Source organism: Mus pahari, chromosome 7, assembly GCF_900095145.1.
Source record: "Mus pahari chromosome 7, PAHARI_EIJ_v1.1, whole genome shotgun sequence".
NCBI classification, from domain to species: Eukaryota; Metazoa; Chordata; class Mammalia; order Rodentia; family Muridae; genus Mus; species Mus pahari.
Window position 1 is genome coordinate 52,849,521 of NC_034596.1, and position 18,622 is coordinate 52,868,142.

The following is an 18,622-nucleotide window of genomic DNA, read 5'->3' on the forward strand; positions in this document are numbered from 1 at the left end:
GCTCCTTCAGTCCTTTCTCTAACTCCTCCACTGGGGACCCCATGCTCAGTCCATTGGTTGGCTGTGAGCATCCGTCTCTGTATTTGTCAGGCACTGGCAAAGCCTCTCAGGAGACAGCTATAACAGGGTCCTGTCAGCAAGCACTTCTTGTCATCTACAATAGTATCTGGGTTTGGTGTCTGTATATGGGATGGATTCCTAGATGGGGCAGTGTCTGGATGGCCTTTTTTAAGTCTCTGTTCCACATTTTTGTCTCTGTATTTCCTCCCTTGAGTATTTTGTTCATGTTTATAAGAAGGACTGAAGCACCCACACTTTGGTCTTCCTTCTTCTTGAGTTTCATGTGGTTTGTGAATTGTATCTTGGGTATTCCAAATTTTTGGACTAGTATCCACTTATCAGTGAGTGCATACCATGTGTATTCTTTTGTGACTGGATTACCTCACTCAGGATTATATTTTCTAGTTCCATTCATTTGCTTAAGAATTTCATGAAGTCATTGTTTTAATAGCTGGATATACTCCATTGTGTAAATGTACCACATTTTCTGTATCCATTCCTCTGTTGAAGAACATCTGAGTTGTCTCCAGCTTCTGGCTATTATAAATAAGGCTGTTATGAACATAGTGGAGCACGTATCTTTGTTATATGTTGGAGCATCTTTTGGGTATATACCTAGGAGTAATATAGCTGGATCCTCAGGTAATATGTCCAATTTTCTGAGGAACCACCTGGCTGATTTCCAGAATGGTTGTACCAGCTTGCAATTCCACCAATAATGGAGGAGTGTTCTTCCTTTTTCCACATCCTTGCCAACATCTGCTGTCACCTGAGTTTTTGATCTTAGCCATTCTGACTGGTGTGAGGTGGAATCTCAAGGTTGTTTTGATTTGCAGATGACTAAGGATGTAGAACATTTTTTAGGTGCTTCTCAGTCATTCGGTATTCCTCAGTGGAGAATTCTTTGTTTAGCTCTGCACCCCATTTTTTAATAGGGTTATTTGGTTCTCTGGAGTCTAACTTCTTGAGTTCTTTGTATATATTGTATATTAGTCCTCTATTGGATGTTGGGTTGGTAAAGATCTTTTCCCAATCTGTTGGTTGCCGTTTTGTCCTATTGAAAGTGTCCTTAGCCTTACAGAAGCTTTTCAATTTTATGAGGTCCCATTTGTTGATTGTTGATCTTAAAGCATAAGCCATTTGTGTTCAGTTCAGGAAATTTTCCTCTGTGCCCATGTGTTTTAGGCTCTTCCCTACTTTTTCTTCTATTAGATTCAGTGTATCTGGTTTTATGTGGAAGTCCTTGATCCACTTGGACTTGAGCTTTGTACAAGGAGATAAGAATGGATCAATTTGAATTCTTCTACATGCTGACCTCCAGTTGAACCAGCACCATTTGTTGAAAATGGTGTCTTTTTTCCACTGGATGGTTTTAGCCCCCTTGTCAAAAATCAAGTGACCATAGGTTGGTGGGTTCATGTCTGGTTCTTCAATTCTGTTCCATTGATCTATCTGTCTGTCTCTGTACCAATACCATGCAGTTTTTATCACTATTGCTCTACAGTACAGCTTGAGGTCAGGAATGGTTATTTCCCCAGAAGTTCTTTTATTATTGAAAATAGTTTTCGATATCCTTTTTTTTTGTTATTCCAAATGAATTTGCAAATTGCTCTTTCTAACTCTATGAAGAATTGAGTTGGAAATTTAATGGAGATTACATTGAATCCGTAGATTGCTTTTGGCAAGATGGCCATTTTTACTATATTAATCCTGCCAGTCCATGAGCATGGGAGATCTTTCCATCTTCTAAGATCTTCGATTTCTTTTTTCATAGACTTGAAGTTCTTGTCGTACAGATCTTTCAATTTCTTGGTTAGTGTGATAGTTTGTATATTCTTGGACCAGGGAGTGGCACCATTTGGAGGTGTGGCCTTGTTGGAATACGTGTGATCTGGTTGGATTAGGTGTGACACTGTGGGTGTGGGTTTAAGGCCCTCACCCTAGTTGTCTGGATGAAGACAACTAGCAGACTTTGGATGAAGACCTAGAACTCTCAGCTCTGCCTGTGCCATGCCTGCCCGGATACTGCCATGCTCCTGCCTTGATGATAATGGACTGAACCTCTGAACCTGTAAGCCAGCCCCAATTAAATGTTTTTTTTTTTTTTATAAGACTTGACTTGATCATGGTGTCTGTTCACAGCAGTAAAACTCTAAGACAAAAGTTGGTATCAGGGACTGAGGTATTGCTGTGATAGGCCTGACCATGCTTTTATTTGAAAGAATATGGATGTTGGGACTTTGGATTTGGAACATACTGGAATGCTTTAAATGGGGCTTAATGGGTCATCCTAGTAGGAATATGGAAGACTTTGTTGCTGGGAGTAATTTGAACTGTGTTGACCTGGCCCATGAAATTTCAAATAAGAAGAATTTCAGAATGTGGCATAAAGACTGTTTTGTGGTATTTTGGTGAAGAATGTGGCTACTTTTTGCCCTTGTCTGAAAAGTCTGCCTGAGGCTAAGGTGAAGAGACTTGGATTAATTCCTTTGACAAAGGAAGTTTCAAAAAAGCCCAGCAGAGACTTTGTTCTCTGGTTAAATCTTATGAAGAGAAGTTTGAGGTATAGCCTCAGCTGTAGTTGATGGCCCAGGATAAGACTTGCCTTGGTCATGGTGTCTGTTCACAGCAGTAAAACCCTAACTAAGACAGTTAGAGTCTGTGACTTAGCGTGTTCAATGCTCATGGGAATTCCTATCAGAAACTTGTTTAAAAGATTTTTTTTAGGATTCCTCCCTGTTCCAAAGACACCCGCATCTTCTCGTTATGCAGTGCAAGCTTCCTCCCATAGACAGGATGGTGAATTTAGGTGTGAATGGATTTGGCCATATTGGGTGCCTGGTTACCAGGGTTGCCTTATTATCTGTATCTGGCAAAGTGGAGATTGTTGCCATCAATGACCCCTTCATTGACCTCAACTACATGGTCTATGTGTTCCAGTATGACTCCACCCATGGCAAGTTCAGTGGCACAGTCAAGGCTGAGAATGGGAAGCTTATCATCAACAGGAAGCCCATCACCGTCTTCCAAGAGCAAGAGCCTGCTAAGATCAAATGTGGTGATGCTGGTGCTGAGAATGTTGTGGTGTTTACTAGCATCTTTACCACCAGGGAGAAAGTTGGGACCCATGTGAAGGATGGGGCCAAAGGTGTCATCACTTCTGCTGATGCCCCCCCATGTTTGTGATGAGTGTGAACCATGAGAAGTATGGCAACTTGATCAAGATGGCCAGCAATGCATCCTACACCACCAACTGCTTTTTCCCTCTGGGCAAGTTCATCCATGACAATTTTGGCATTGTGGAAGGACTCATAACTATGGTCCATGCCATCATTGCTCATCACTAGACTGTGAATGGTCCCTCTGGAAATCTGTGGCATGATGGCGGTGGCAAAATTGCCATAGAATCTGCATGAAAGACACTTAGTGTCCCTGCTCCCAGTTGGTTCTCTGTGTTAAATGAATCATGAAGGTCTTCTGGAGTCTGTGGAGCTGCAGCAGAGCTTTGTTGTGAGTTTGTGGAGAGCAATCTAAAGTCTTAGCAAAAGCTTGGGTTGTTTGGGGGTTCTCTGGAACTCTTTGGCCAACAACTCAATTAGACGTAATTCAATCCTGGTACTGGGAAGCTTTATTTGGTGACCCGAGATGGCCAGATGGGTCAGTGTCCCTTCCATTATTTTGGTGACCTCATTTGGATTTCTTTACTCTAGGAAGCCACTACTGTATTAGGTTTCCACACAACTCCTCAATACCCCTCAAGTTTAGCTTTCTCTCCCTGCATTCCCTCCCCTATCACCTTCCCCCTCTCTCTTTCCACTTGATCCCCCCACTCCACTCTCTCTCCATCCATTCATAACTATCTATTTTACTTCCCTTTCCTGGATAGATATCTTCTAGTCCCCCATTCTATACCCGACCTGCTTCCGCCTCCAGCCTTCAGCTAACAATCACAAGACATAACCATCCAGCTGAGCCTTGTCACACAGGCCTGCCAGAGGCTGTGGAAGGAACTGTTTTAGACTGGAGTTTTAGAGTAGTGAGTTATGTGGCAATTGATAAGCTCAGAAGAGAATGCGAAAGAGAAAGCCTTGCGGATCCCCTCCACCTGTCCCCCTCTTTCTAAGGATGAAATGGTGATCAAATGCCCTTTGCTGTGTGCGGTAGCTGGAGATCAGCGTGTCATGGTATTAAACAGAAGGCAGAAATACTTGATCTCACCACTAGATGGAAATTATATCGTTGTGATGTTACTAAGCAACAAGAGATCAGAAACCCGTAAGGAGTGCCCATACAATACAGAGTCTTAAGTTGTCCTACTAAGTTCCTGCTGCATTCATTCCCTTTAAAAGCCTATCTGAAGAAGGAATAGCCACAGTGTGAGTGTGGTTGGTAGGGTGTGTGTGTGTTTATGTGTATGTGTGTGTATGTGTGTATGAGTGTGTATGTATGTGTGTATGTGTGTATATGTGGGTGTATATGTGTGTATGTGTATGTGTGCGTGTATGTGTGAGTATTTGTGTATGTATGTGTATGTGTGTGTGTGTGTGTGTGTGTGTGTGTGTGTGTGTGTATGTGTAGGATCATGAAGGGATAACGCACACTTACTCATCTGCAATAATAAACAGATGAAACAGCCAATATAATCCAGAAAACAGTCATTATTTGTGACTTAGAAGAATAGTTATCATTAGAAATAAATTCAAATATTGAGGACTTTGTCTCCTCTTATCCCAACACCCTTTGAATAAGGCATTTGTAAGTGCTGAAATTATTCCCCTTGGAATATTTCAAAGCTACAAGTGTTTATTAAAAGAGCCAAGTATTTAAGCTTTAAAAGAATATAATGTCATCAATGAATTCAGGATCTGTTTTTTTTTTCCTACTTGAAGAGAAGTTCAGCTGGGCAGTGGGGACCTATAAACATTTCCTTTGCTGACTGATAAAAAGGTCCAAGGAAACAGGAATCTCACTCAGTGATTTGTAAATAGCCATGTATAAAAACACGAATGGTCAGAATAAAGGATGTACCTTTTAACTGTTCCTTACCAGTAGTCATTTTCCCATCCAAGTGCTAACGGGTCCCTACCCTGCTTAGCTTCCGAATTCAGAGGCGATCAGCATGTTCAGGCTGGTGTGGCTGTAATCATGTAACCAGCAATCATGGCCATTATTTCTTTTGGGTAAGTTTTCATCCCTCCATTTTCTCTGACCATCATTTTTTTTTTTTAAATAAACTTAAGAGCAAAAGGAGAAAAAAACAGTTAAGCCCAATAGAAGAGATCCAGGAACTGAATGAATGCATGTATTTATTTCCAACATGTTTTAAGCAAGACCTGTATGCCTCGCCCCCACCCCAATTCAGATACATTACTGGGACACCTGGTGAGTTCACCTATCTTTGCTGAGATATGGGTATCCAGCAAGATGGCCATATTTGATGAGGGCTTGAGCCTGTGCCCAACCCGCCAGCGTTGCTGTGGTGAGCACTTGTCTGTGTAGCGCTGTCTAAAGCAGCCCCGCCAAATCCCAGGTAAGTGGTCAGAGCACAAATGAGTCTGCTGGTAGGTAGTCCTACCCCGTTCACGAGCTCTTTCAGAACAATTTCCATTACTTTTTTTTTTTTTTTAAATACTGTTTTTGGCAAACACTTGATACTTGAAATAAAAAATGCATGAGTCACCTACTGGGATAGGCTCAGTGTGTGGTTCATTGAATTTAGCTAAATCGTGAGCCATCCATCAATAGTCCTCTTGGTGAACATACTTATAATAATTTCGCACATTACAAACAAAAATAGGTATGATTTTCAAGATTCTTGAAGCTATTTCCCTTAGGGATTCTTTGGATTGTGTTTAGTGTGTTTTGTTTTGCTAGGTGTTGGCCTTGTTTACAGACAGATCCGCCACTTGTCTCTCATGTGGTGAAGGCACTTTGCTTTGGACACATCCTGGAGTCCTGAGTTAGGATTAAGAATTAAGGACGGTGTGTTTGTTTTTGACAGATCACTGACTTTTCAGATTAACTTTGGCATCTGAAAATGATGCCCCTCCTCTCGGGGGAGTCTCAGAATGGCTATCAAGTGCTAGAATGATTTTTTAGTCTGTTGTCTGAGGGAGAGAGCAGGGCAGAACCAGGGGGGTTAAGTGTCTGCCCACCACTGCCCCCTGTTGGACCGTACTCTCCATTGCCCAAAATCAGTGAGTGCTAGGATTAGGGAGTCATGTGACAAAAAGAAGAGGAAGAAGAGGAAGAAGAAGGAGAAGGAGGAGGAGGAGGAGGAGGAGGAGGANAGAAGAAGAAGAAGAAGAAGAAGAAGAAGAAGAAGAAGAAGAAGAAGAAGAAGAAGAAGAAGAAGAAGAAGAAGAAGAAGAAGAAGAAGAAGAAGGTGGTATTGGATTTATATCAATTTTGAAAAATTAGTTGGCTGGATTAAATTAAAAGCAACTTGTCAAAGAAGTAGAACAAAAGATTTCTGGGTTAAGAAATCCCTACTCTTCCTTCAGTGGCTGCCAGAACCAAGCTGTGACTGAATGGCTAAATTGCTGTCCTCTTGGGGAGTAAAAACAACCCCAAGGTGGGGGTGGTGGGGTGGTGGGGTGGTGGGGTGGTGGGGTGGTGGGGTGGTGGTGGCTGTCCCTTTCTTTAGTGCAAAGCAAAACTCACACAGGACTTCTGTTTTTTAATATAAGCAGAATGTTTTTTTATATGGGTATAAGGTATGAAATCGGAGTTCTTCACTATGTCGGGTGTATGCCTGGTGTATGCTTGGGTCTATAGGGTGCACGAGGGTGGTCCAGCAAACTGGCTGGGGCATTTCCCTTGTTGTGACACACACCTCACCTTTATTCACTTTTTCCAGAATCGCTAAACGTTCAGGAAAATTGTGTCACTCTGTGTATCTCGTTCCTCTTCTGCCTGCGTGAATGAAGCGTTTAAAATAGATGGCATCCCACAGTGGTCTGGTTTCCAAGATACACTCTAATTGCCCTTTCCCCAAAGATGCTAGTGTTGGGGAAACGTAAAGACCAGGCAAACTGAGAAATGCAGCGTTCAGTCGGGAAAGCAATGTGCACTAATTCAAGCATTCGGTTCTTTAGTGCCTCCTAGGCGCTCAGGTCTCAGCTGCCTGCTAAGCGTGCCGCATGAGTCCTCGCGGCCAGCAGATGGCGCACTTGCACAGCCCACATATTTTTCAGGCTCCCAAGACAAACAGCATTTATTACCATCCAGAAATAACATCAACGGTGGTGGTTTGAACAAATTGTAACATTTCCCAGGATACTGAAATAATGGCGTACCGTGAGCGGAGGAATTTGCTAATATATAAAATTATTAGAACAATCACGAATCGATACTACTGTCTGGTGCTAATTGTCTCTTTCAACTAGGCATCAACAAGCAATTTATAAATGAGATCATGTTTTCAGGTGGAGGAGTTAGGGAGAATGTGAATTGGCGAAGGTCAAATAATTTAGACCGATGTGTTGATTGTCTTTTAACATTGTTATTCCCCTTGCTCTTCCTGTTTCTAATGTCTACCTCTCTCCGCAACATGCACAACGTCTGTTCATTGGTGTGTTGACTAGGGACCGGACAGGAGGCACCCGCACACGTGGGTGTGTTTATAGGGTTACCAGAACCCCTGGCCTCCTTGGGCTATGTGAGAGTGCTCAGTTGTGATAACACCTCTTATTTGCTTCGAATGAGACATTGCTCTGAGTATTTATGGACTTTATTTACCGAATCCTCCTGACAACCTGCTAAAGGAGTCAGAAAACTTAGTAACCTGTGAAGAATACAGATACTTGTATTTTTCTAGATTCTTAAGTCCATACTTTTTTCTTTTAATTAGTTTTTGGCTTGGATATTTTTTTAGCCGTTTATTTTGTGTTTATTTGTGTGTGTGTGTGTACACATGTGTGCGCGCGGGGGCGGGTGTCGCATCTTCTGGAGCTGTAGATGCAGGCAGTCTTAGCTGTGATGAGTTGTGAGTGCAGCAAATGCTTTGAACCACAGAGCACTCTTTTGAGCGCCAAGTCTTAAAGTCGAAGCGGTGGGAACGTAGAAGCTTGTGTTTTATCAAGTCAGCTTGGCCAGAGTCACTTTTGTTGGCTTAGAGAAATTCTGAGGAATTCTTTCTACAATCTCAGGGTTTGAAGAAAAAGTTCATCAGAGATGGAAAAGAGGTTGTCAGGAAGGAGGAAGGTTGGCAGATCCAAGACTCTCGTATGCAGTACCTTCTCAGACCTCCCTGGGCGGGTGACCCACAAGCGAGTGTTGGCAGTGATGGAGAGTTTTGCTCTAGAATATATTTATTTCAAAAGCACAGATAGGGGACGCTGCATGGCAGGTTCATCTAATCTTTATTAAGATGGCGATGAGCACAGTTTACAGATGAGCGGGCAGTAAGTAAGCGACAGGCAGATTTTTGACCAGTCTCTGGCTTCAGGTCTGGCTTCCGGTCCATACTCCTGACCACTGCTTTCCACATACCCTAGGTAGTAGATACACTGGCAGAGTGGAAGCTACTTAACCAAGGTCAGAGACCTTAGATGCTGATTCACTTCTAACAGACATTCTTACATATAAATCTTTTATAAATTAAAAAAGAGAAAATACCTAAATCAGATATTAACCTTGATAAAGGAGGGTATAAACTATTAAAACAACAACAACAACAACAACAACAACAAAATAAGAAACTTCAGAGTGACCTCCAAATGATTACTTTTCTTGACCATCGTCACCTACCCTATCGCCCTCGCTTTTCTCTTCTCCACCTTTTGTCTAAACAAAAGAGCAGGCATGAGTTTTACCATCTGGGGTCTGGTTTATTTCTTTCTTTACTTTTTATTTCTTTATTTTGTATTTCTTTTCAACATGATGACCCCCCAGCTCCCATCCATTTCTCATGAGTTTATTCTTCTGCATAAATAAATAATATTCCACATATACCTCACATTTTCTTTACCCTCACATTGGTACCTAGACCAAAGCTTAGGATTGTGAATAGCATTGGGATAAACACAGGCATGCAGACATCTCTGTTGTATCCAGGAATGGTATAGCTGGACCCTGTAGTCACGGCTAGTTGTAAATTTTCCTAAAATACTTTTTGTATGCATGCATGTGTGCATGTTTGCATCCAGAGGTGTGGGGTGCATGGAAGCCTGAGGTCAACCTTGCATGTCATTTCTCAGGCATTGCCCAGCTGGGTTTTTGAGACAGGGTCACTCATTAGCCTAGAACTCTCCAAGCAGGCTAAGCTGGTGGGCCAGCATGCCCATTGGCTCTGCCTGGCTCTGCCTGTCCAGTGCCCCGGTTACATGCTCATTATGTCCATCTTCTGAATGTGGGTTTTAGGGATCAAAATAGGATTCTCATGCTTACACACAAGCATTTTACAAGCTGAGCTTTCTCCCCAGCATTCCCTACTATCTTTAAATTCACGTTAAGGTTAATGACACTGAGGAGACATATGGAAAAAAAAAATCATTACTTCATTTTCACTGAAGTTGTAGCAAATAGAAATTGCAGCCAATTGCTGTCATGTTTTTGTGACTACACACTATCTTCCTCTTTTGATAATTCTACTGTGTGTCTGTGCAGTGTTTCTGAGAGACAGACTCCAATTTCAAGGTCGTATGTGAATCACCTTGGGTCTTGTTGAATCCAGATTCTGATTTCATAGGTCTGAGAAAGGTGCTTAATAGTCTGTGTCTCTCAGTGCCCACTGCTTCCACAGCCTTGTCATAGAATTGTAAGGACAGGGAGACATGACCCCTGTATTCTGCACATCCCACACCCCCCCCCAACCCCACAGCAGTGGTTATCAGTGTGATTCAGACCTGGCTGAAAAAGATTATCAGTTTTTCCATTTCCTGACACATATATACAGGCAATGAAGCCAATTTATTGAGAGATACCTAGAAGAAGAGGAAAGAACAAAGACAGACAGATACACACACACACACACACACACACACACACACACATACACACACACACACAGGAGAGAGAGAGAGAGAGAGAGAGAGAGAGAGAGAGAGAGAGAGAGAGATGGGGAAAGGAAGGGAGAGACAGAATCTGTTGGTGTATTTTTTGAGTCCCGAAGGCAAGGGTCTCCTAAAACATCTCAGTTTAGCAAACAAGGTCCTTTTATTCCTAGGACAACAGGAGTGGTTCTGGTTTGAATCCGAGATGTCCTCCACAGGCTCATTTTGTTACAAAGATGGCCTCTGCCTCGTGGTGTTTTGGGAGGACATGAGTGATGGGGGTATGCCTTGAAAGGTTGTGCCTGGTCCTGGATTCTTCCTCTTTGCTTTCTGTCTACCATGAGGTAACCTCCTATTACCATGAGGCACAGGATCAAGTACAAGAGGACTAAGGCCTCTGAAGACAGGGGCCCCAAACAGCTTTCCTTCTTCAGGTTGTGTCCCCAGTTCTTTTCATCACTAACTAATACAAAAGGGCTCTACCAGATACAGGAGGGATTTAGATTCAAGGTGAATGTAGCAGGAGGGTGATTGCTACCCTGGAAGAACAGAACTAGGAAGAGTTATTGAGGCTTCCCCGAATAAGGTCTGGGAAGATCTACACGAACAGTAGTAAAAGACTTGACTATCGTGATGCGGTGCTGACCAGTTACAACAGGAGCCAGCTCTCATGACAGTCTGGACAGTCGCTCAACACAAGCTTCGACTACTTGGATACCTTTTGCAGTCATTGTAAGATGTGCAATATTTGGGATGGTACTGCTGAATGTTTTAATAATTAGACTTATTATAACATTTATAATATTATAATAGTAGCATTTCTCCCTTCTCTTTTCTCTCTCCAAAACTTCCCATGTACCCCTTGCTTTCTCTCAAATTCATGTCTTCTTTCTTCACTAGCTGCTGTTGGTTACTACCAAGGTGTGTGTGCCACTACTACACCCTTGTGGTCACTGCGCCATGCCAATAGCTGATATGGTTCATAGGTCTCATGGCTGGGTGGTTACTACCAGGGTGTGTGTGCCACTACTACACCCTTGTGGCCAGCGTGCCATGCCAATAGCTGGTTAATATGGTTCATAGGTCTCATGGCTGGGTAGGATTGTTGGTTGCTGCCCTCTTTTGGAAGCTTGCATGGTGCCTTCTGGTATCATGAAAGAGTCCTCATGGAGGGAGCAGTTAGGCCAGTTCCAGCTCAGAGGCCTCTGGGCGCTTTCTGAGGTGAGTGCTGTATTCTGGAGATGAATTCTTTAAGTTATAAGGTTTGCAAAAGAGTTTTTTTTGTTTTCATTTAAATGCATTGAACTTAATTTGAGAAAAAAAGGCAAGGGATGCCACTGAGAAACTGATATCAGGAGAACTGAATAATAAATATACACTAATAAAGTTTTATATACTTTATTAGTATAAATTAATTAGTATAAACTAGTAATTTATTAGTATAAATTAGTAATAATAAAACTTTATTAGTGTATATTTATTATACATAGTTATAGGCTTCATAAAGATATTTTCATACAAGTGTTCCACACACTTTAACCACACTAACCTACTAACATACTAACCTACTCCCTTTCTCTACTTACATTCTTTCCCCATGACTTCTTGCTTCTACTTTTATGTTCTGAATACATCTGGTTTTATGTGCTTATACATCACTCAAGATCCACAAATGACCAGAAATGTGTGTCTTTTTGAGTCTAAACTTTTCACTTAACACAGTAATCACTCAGTTGCACTCATTTTCACTCATGTTTACAAATATAGGTGTCTCTTATTGTTTTATAAAATTCAGACTTATTTTCCATCAATATTTTATATAAGGTATATACACGGTCATGCCAGATGTGTTTTTAGAATAATCACCAAAGCTTTCGCCTTTAAAGTTAATGTTATTATACCTAGAATTCATTTAAATAAAATTGTCCCACATTATTCTGAATGTAATAAGTGGATAATTGATTAGTGTTACAAAAATGAAAGTCTTTAGAATGTAGATGAAGTCAAGAGTAACGTTACAATTTGGTTTTATTAAATATCATAAGAATCTGAAAGAAGCCTAAGAAGAGTCAATTTCCAGGAGTTAAAATGACCATGAACTCTGTACTTAAATACACTGTGAACCTCTGTAGGAACTGAAGAATTTTCATTGATTATGGATTGGTGGGCAAAGGAGGACAACGGCAGTAGGAAGGTACACGTTCCATGCTTCCTTTGGGGACTCAGTTAATACACAGTGGGAAGGTACACATTCCATGCTTCCTTTGGGGACTCAGTTAATACACAGTGGGAAGGTACACGTTCCATGCTTCCTTTGGGGACTCAGTTAATACACAGAAGCACTGCCCTGGAAGGCCAGAGATCCTGGTGTTAGTTCAACAATTCCCTGAACTCAGCTCTGAACTCCATCCTCAACCCCAACACAGAAGACCTAAGGTTTTGTGTGGACAGTATTTTGTAGCACTTACCAGAGGCAAGTTCCCTAGATGGGGCACTGTTTATTGTTCTGAACGAAAGCACTGACAAGCTTTTGAGACAAAGATTCTTCAGGAAAGAGAAAATCACCTTGATATGAGAAAGGAACTCTCTAGACCAATCTAGAACTATTCTAAACCAGGATATTGGGTGGGCCAATTTTGGGACTATGAAAATATTGCTAAGAACCTCTGAGGGATTTCAAGACTTGTAAATGAATAAATACCCCACACATACGTGATTCTCTATTCTAGTCACTATACATGCCATTTTAATGAATAAATAACAGTTCTTTAGAGTGAAATGAATCCATGATAGCTTTCTTGCATGCTCTTAATATAGATATAATATCGAAAATATAAAGTACTTTAAGCTCTGTTAGTCTTCTTCTTAAAAAAAAAATAAGCACGTTAAAAAAGAGATTAAGATGGATTTAAATTTAAGTCCAGGTAACTTAGACTTAAAGGAATAAAAATTGAAATTCAGCAGCAAATGTGGTTTGGGTTCTATAAAAAACTTCCGTAGATTGATCAGCGGGTGCTCTTTCTGTATCCTTAGGACTGTGAAGAATTACCTAGAGGCGAGACGAGAGCTCATTAATTAAATACTTCTGCACTGGACACTCAGCATGCCTGACAGTCCTCTCATTATGCGCCCCAGGGAGGAATACTGGTTGTCAGGAGCCAATGTAGAATAATTTTCTTGCTACTGTAGCTGCATGAGAAAACGCTCCGCAGCACTTTCTCATGTCTATTAGGTGAGTCGTTTGAGGGGAAAATGGCTTGTCACTGCACAGAAAGTCAAAACATTTCATGTAAAAATATTAAAATGAATTTTAGGACAAGAAAAACCTTCATTTGCATGTAAACATCTTTCTCTAGCACCCTAGGGACACCTCTACTTTCGCTATCTCTTTCCTCGGGTATATTTTTCTTGTTTGTTAACATAGAGGATGTTTTATGTGCCCTGATATGCTATAACTGAATTAAAGAGTGAATAATTCAGTTGCTTTTAGTAACTACCATAAGCTGAGAAATCTAGCAATGCTCTGGCTTTTTTATTGGGTGAGATCTCTGTGGACAAATCCCACCTGTTTGTATGCTAATTAAAAATTAATAAATGAAAAAAGTTAATTCACTAAAGCCTCTCTGAAATAGCTAACTAGCTGTTTTAAGTATTTCAAAGCTTAATGGTTTAGTTTATATAGACTCTGATGCTTAAAATCATGGCATGCAATTTGTAAGAAAAGAGTCTTAATGCTTTACCTGCCAACCTGAGATTTCCATGTTCTCCTGCTCACCTGACCCTGCCACCGCATCCCACCTGCTCACCTGACAACAGTCCCCCACCACCCTTTGCCCACCCGTGACTCTCACCACATCCCTTTACCCACCTGTGACTCCCACCACATCCCTTTACCCACCTGTGACTCCCACCACATCCCTTTACCCACCTGTGACTCCCAACACATCCCTTTACCCACCTGTGACTCCCAACACATCCCTTTACCCACCTGTGACTCCCAACACATCCCTTTGCCCACCTGTGATTTCCACCACACCCCTTTGCCCACCCGTGACTCCCACCACATCCATTTGCCCACCTGTGACTCCCACTATATCCCTTTGCCCATCTGTGACTTCTAGCATGTCTCCCATGTCCACCTGTGACTCCTTCCATACCTTGTCTTCCCTAGGGCTTTTCCAAGTCTAGAGATATGGGGCAGCTAATAGGACCATCAATCACGGAGGCTAAAACTCAGTGAGGAGGCATTTCAAGGTCTGCGGTACGTAGTTCCCCTATAGCTCTCCAGGAGCTGTCAACCCCAGATGCCTCATGTTCTCAGACACCAGTGTATCTTTTATTGGGTTTTTGCTCCTTCTATATCTCAGGTTCTCTACTCCCGCACTCCAGTGTTCTGGGAATGACTCTCAACTAGATTACCTGTACCCATGACCCTGTAATAGGCACACAAAATGATTCTCTATGAGGAAACTTCTTTGTATAATTCACTATGCCAATAGAAAGAAACAAACTATTCCATTAATAAATTTTAAAAAACACACAGCTGGTTCAATACTCATTATGATAAGAACCACTGTTAAACTCTGGTGAATATTCTTACTTGAGCAGTTAGGGTCCTCTCAAGAAGAATGCTATTTGCTCTATCTAAACAAGACAGAAGTTTAAAGCCGGAGCTGATGGCAGGTCTAACGGGAGGTTAACTGGAACAGTGACTGCAGAACAGTGAGATGTTTCCAACAGTAGAAAGTGTTGCTTCCATTCCTCAGATTTCTAGTCTTCTATTAGTGGATTCCCCTGGCAGAACCATATAGAAACCGGCTGGCAAGTGTCTAGTAAGAGCCATCAGTGCTCTGGCCTCTCATCGCACATATTAAAGCACAGGCGTTGTGAATGAAACCACAGAGCAAAGTAAGGGTCTATAAAACCGAACCCAATTCATATATTGACCCTTTACCATCTTTTTCTTTTAGTGTCAGGAACAAGACAAAGATGCCAGTTACTGTAACTCGTCTTTTTTTTTAAAAGTTTTCTTTTTTTAAAAAATGAAAATAGATTCTTCTCTCATACAGTACATTCCAACCGCAGTTTTCCCTCTCTCCCTTCCTCCCCGATCCCCCCCCCCCCCCCCCTCTCATACCCACAAGACAGAGGGGAAACCCAATCAGCCCTCCCCCCCCCCAGCCCCACATCCATCCCACCTCTGTTTCCTCTTCAGAAAAGACAAGGGTTCTAAGAGAGGACAGCCAAACAGGACAGAACCAGATACAATAAGAAAAAGTGAAATCCCTCAGATAGAGGTTGGACAAAGCAGCTCAGTAGACGTTCCAAGAGCTGGCAAAAGACTCAAGAGACACGCCTGCTCCCTTAGATAGGATTCCCACAAGAACACCAACCTAACCACCGTAACATGTACGCAGAGGACCTGGTGCAGATTCATGCAGGCCCCATGTTGCTGCTTCAGTCTCTGTGAGCCCGTATGAGCCCTGCTTAGTTGATTTAGTAGGCTGTGTTCTGGTGTCTTCCATCCCCTCTGACTGCTGCAGTCTTTCCTCCCCTTCTTCCAAGAGGTTTCCCAGTCTCCAAGGGGAGGAACCTGAGAGAGACCTCCAATTTATCTCTCTCTCTGCATAATGCCTGACTAATTACCCAAATCTATTCTATTTCCCTTTCCTAGGAAGGTCCATGCATTCTCATCTAGAAACTTTCTATTTACCTAACTGTGGTGGGTTAGGCCTAATTGTTTGCAATTAGTGAGTCTGCTTGTAAGACACTGAAGGACCCTGCTCCTCCCCTGCCCCACCCCGCCCTGCCCCATCACCATTGGTTCTGATTGGTAAATAAAGATGCCAGCAGCCAATGGCTGGTCAGGGCATTCAGAGGCAGGACTTTAGGATTGGGTCTAGAAGGAGGAGGAAGGAGAAGGAGATCCGCCTTACTGGGAGAGAGTGGAGGAGAGAAGAGATAGCACACCTGAAGAGAGTATAGGATGGAGAGGCATAGCCGCCATGGGAAGGAGCTGGGAGAGCGTGGTCCAGTGTGTGGTCCACGTGGGCCGCCCTCTGGGTCCAGAGCAGCCAAGATAAAATACAGAATTTAGCAAGTAGTAACTAAGAATTATCGGCAGGAGACAGTGGAGGTTAGGCAGTGGCCCAGCTATTGAGCTGCTTAAGGAGTTATTAAAATGTAAAGGCTATGTGTGTCTTTCATTAGGAAACATAAACCATTGCGGAGGGCAGCGAACCCGCAGACAAGATTTATTAGTTAATTATTTTATTAATTATTATTAGTTAATTATTTATTAGTTAACCTAACCTCTTCGGGTCTGTGGATTGTGGTCTGAGTATCACTAACTAAACAAGCGATACTCACTTATAAGTGAGTGCTATACCATACTCGTCTTTCTGGGCCTGGGTTACCTCATTTAGGATGATTTTTTTTTTTTCCTAATTGGATCCATTTGTTTGCAAACTTCATAATGTCATTTTTTTCAACGATTGAGTAATACTCCATTGTGTGACCCAGCCAGGAAGGCTAGGCTAACAACCAAAAACATAACTCTTATTTTTAAAAACAGCTTTACTGAGATCTTATTCATGTTCTATTTAATTACTCATTTATTCCTAGTTACTGTAGTTTTAGAGGGCTTCAATCACCCGAAGAAAAAAATCCTGTGCCTTCCAGCCCTCACCCCAGCACTCATACCCACATCTCTCCCTTCATCTTTACCCTGAAAGCAATTATTAATCTAATCTCTCTCTCTCTCTCTCCTCCTCCTCCTCCTCCTCCTCCTCCTCCTGGGCTTCCATATAAATATAGTCATATAATATCAGGTCTTTAGTAATTAGTGTCTTTTACTTATGGTAATATTTTCAAAACTTTTACATGTTGTAACCTGCATTTGTTATTTAAGGCAAACAATATTATATGTATAGACTTCTTTAGTATTTTCCTTTTTATTGTAACTGCTTTAATACAAAATGGCTTGATTACTGGGAAAAGACAAAATTATCATATCTGATTATCTGATTTGTCTACCTTAAAAAGTTGAAAGGCACAATAATGCTAAAGGAGTGTTAGGTGGAAACTTGCCTGTGTAACAACCAGTAAGTACTGTGAAATTTTGTTCATTTAAAATATTAATAAAAAGCTTTTTATACTTCTGAGCATTAGTAAGATGCAATATATAACATATATAAACACACATGTGAAGATACACTAAGTAGATATTTAGATATATACAGACTCATTTATAGACACTCATACACACACACACACAAATATTTTGATTTTGTACCAAGAATAGAATATCTAACCTCAGTAAAATGTTAAATTTAGAAATAATTTTCAAAAATTAGTAAATGATGAAAATAAAGTTTAAAATTATCATTGAATGAGAAACCTGGGTAGTGATCTGGAACCTTATATCTTTCAAAGTTTTAGACAATAAAACACATTTTAAATTACCTAAAGTTATTAGGTAGTCTTCAAAGTTCCCTGGACAACTGAAAGAAAGTAACTGTCAATCTGAAACTCTATACCCAGCATACATATCATTCAAAGATAATGTGAACTGAAGATAATTCATCTCAGACAAATACTGAGAAGATTGTTCACCAACAGGCTTATATTGGTATTAAAAAAAGGCAAAACTAAAAGAATACCAAGAAGAAACATAAAAATATAGGGGAACATGGATCACAGCAAAGAAAAATTGATAGACAAATATCAATATAAAACAAAATGATACTGGCCTATGAAGTTTAATTTATATGTACAGTTAGATGTATTAAAATGATTATTTAAAAAGTGATGGTAAGGTACGTGGAACTAAAGCATTCTAAGGACCTAAAATGTAGAGAATCTAGATAATGGTAAAGGAGCTTACACCATGCAAACCTGAAACAAAATCAGTCTTATCTGATGGCATCCAAAGTAACTTTAAGCCAAGAAGTGCTACCATAAGTGAGGAACAGGAGACATTTAACATTGACAAGGGGCCTGGGGTTGTGTTGACTAATGCAGTATCAACTAAGTCCAAGGGTACCCCTGAGAGGGATTGTGTTGATGAGGTTAATTGAGGTTGATGTGAGGGAGGCCGGCTTGGAATGTGAGTACATCATCCTGTGAGTGGTGTCTCTGAACACCAGGATTCATTACTCTGTTTCTTGACTGTAGATACTATGTTGCACGCTACTTCAGCTCTTGCCAACACGTGTTCCCTGCAGTGATGGATTGTACCCTTGAACTGTGAGCCAAAATACAGCCTTTCTTCCTTAAACTACTTTTGTGAGTGTATTTTGTTTCAGCAACAGGGAAAAACTAAAACAAGGGTTAAAAGACTCAGAAGATAAAAATAAATTAGGTTCATGTAGTGGAATTTTCCCCTAATAAATAAAGATTACAAGAAACCAATCACTGAGTGAGGAGGTGGGACTTCTGGGTCGGGGAGAGGAAGAGGGAAAGCAGGAGAAAGGAACTTGCTTTTTGAACTGTGGGAGCAAGGCAGGTAGCATGTAGGAAGCTGGAGTTAGTTCTAACATAGAACACTTTATAAAATCAGGATGCTA

The 18,622-nt window shown here is 41.3% G+C and overlaps 1 pseudogene; it reads left to right on the top strand.

Annotated features, from left to right (window-relative positions):
- Nucleotides 1–2,826: 2,826 nt before the first annotated feature.
- LOC110324017 lies at nucleotides 2,827–3,476 on the top strand (annotated as a pseudogene).
- The last annotated feature ends 15,146 nt before the right edge of the window (nucleotides 3,477–18,622 follow it).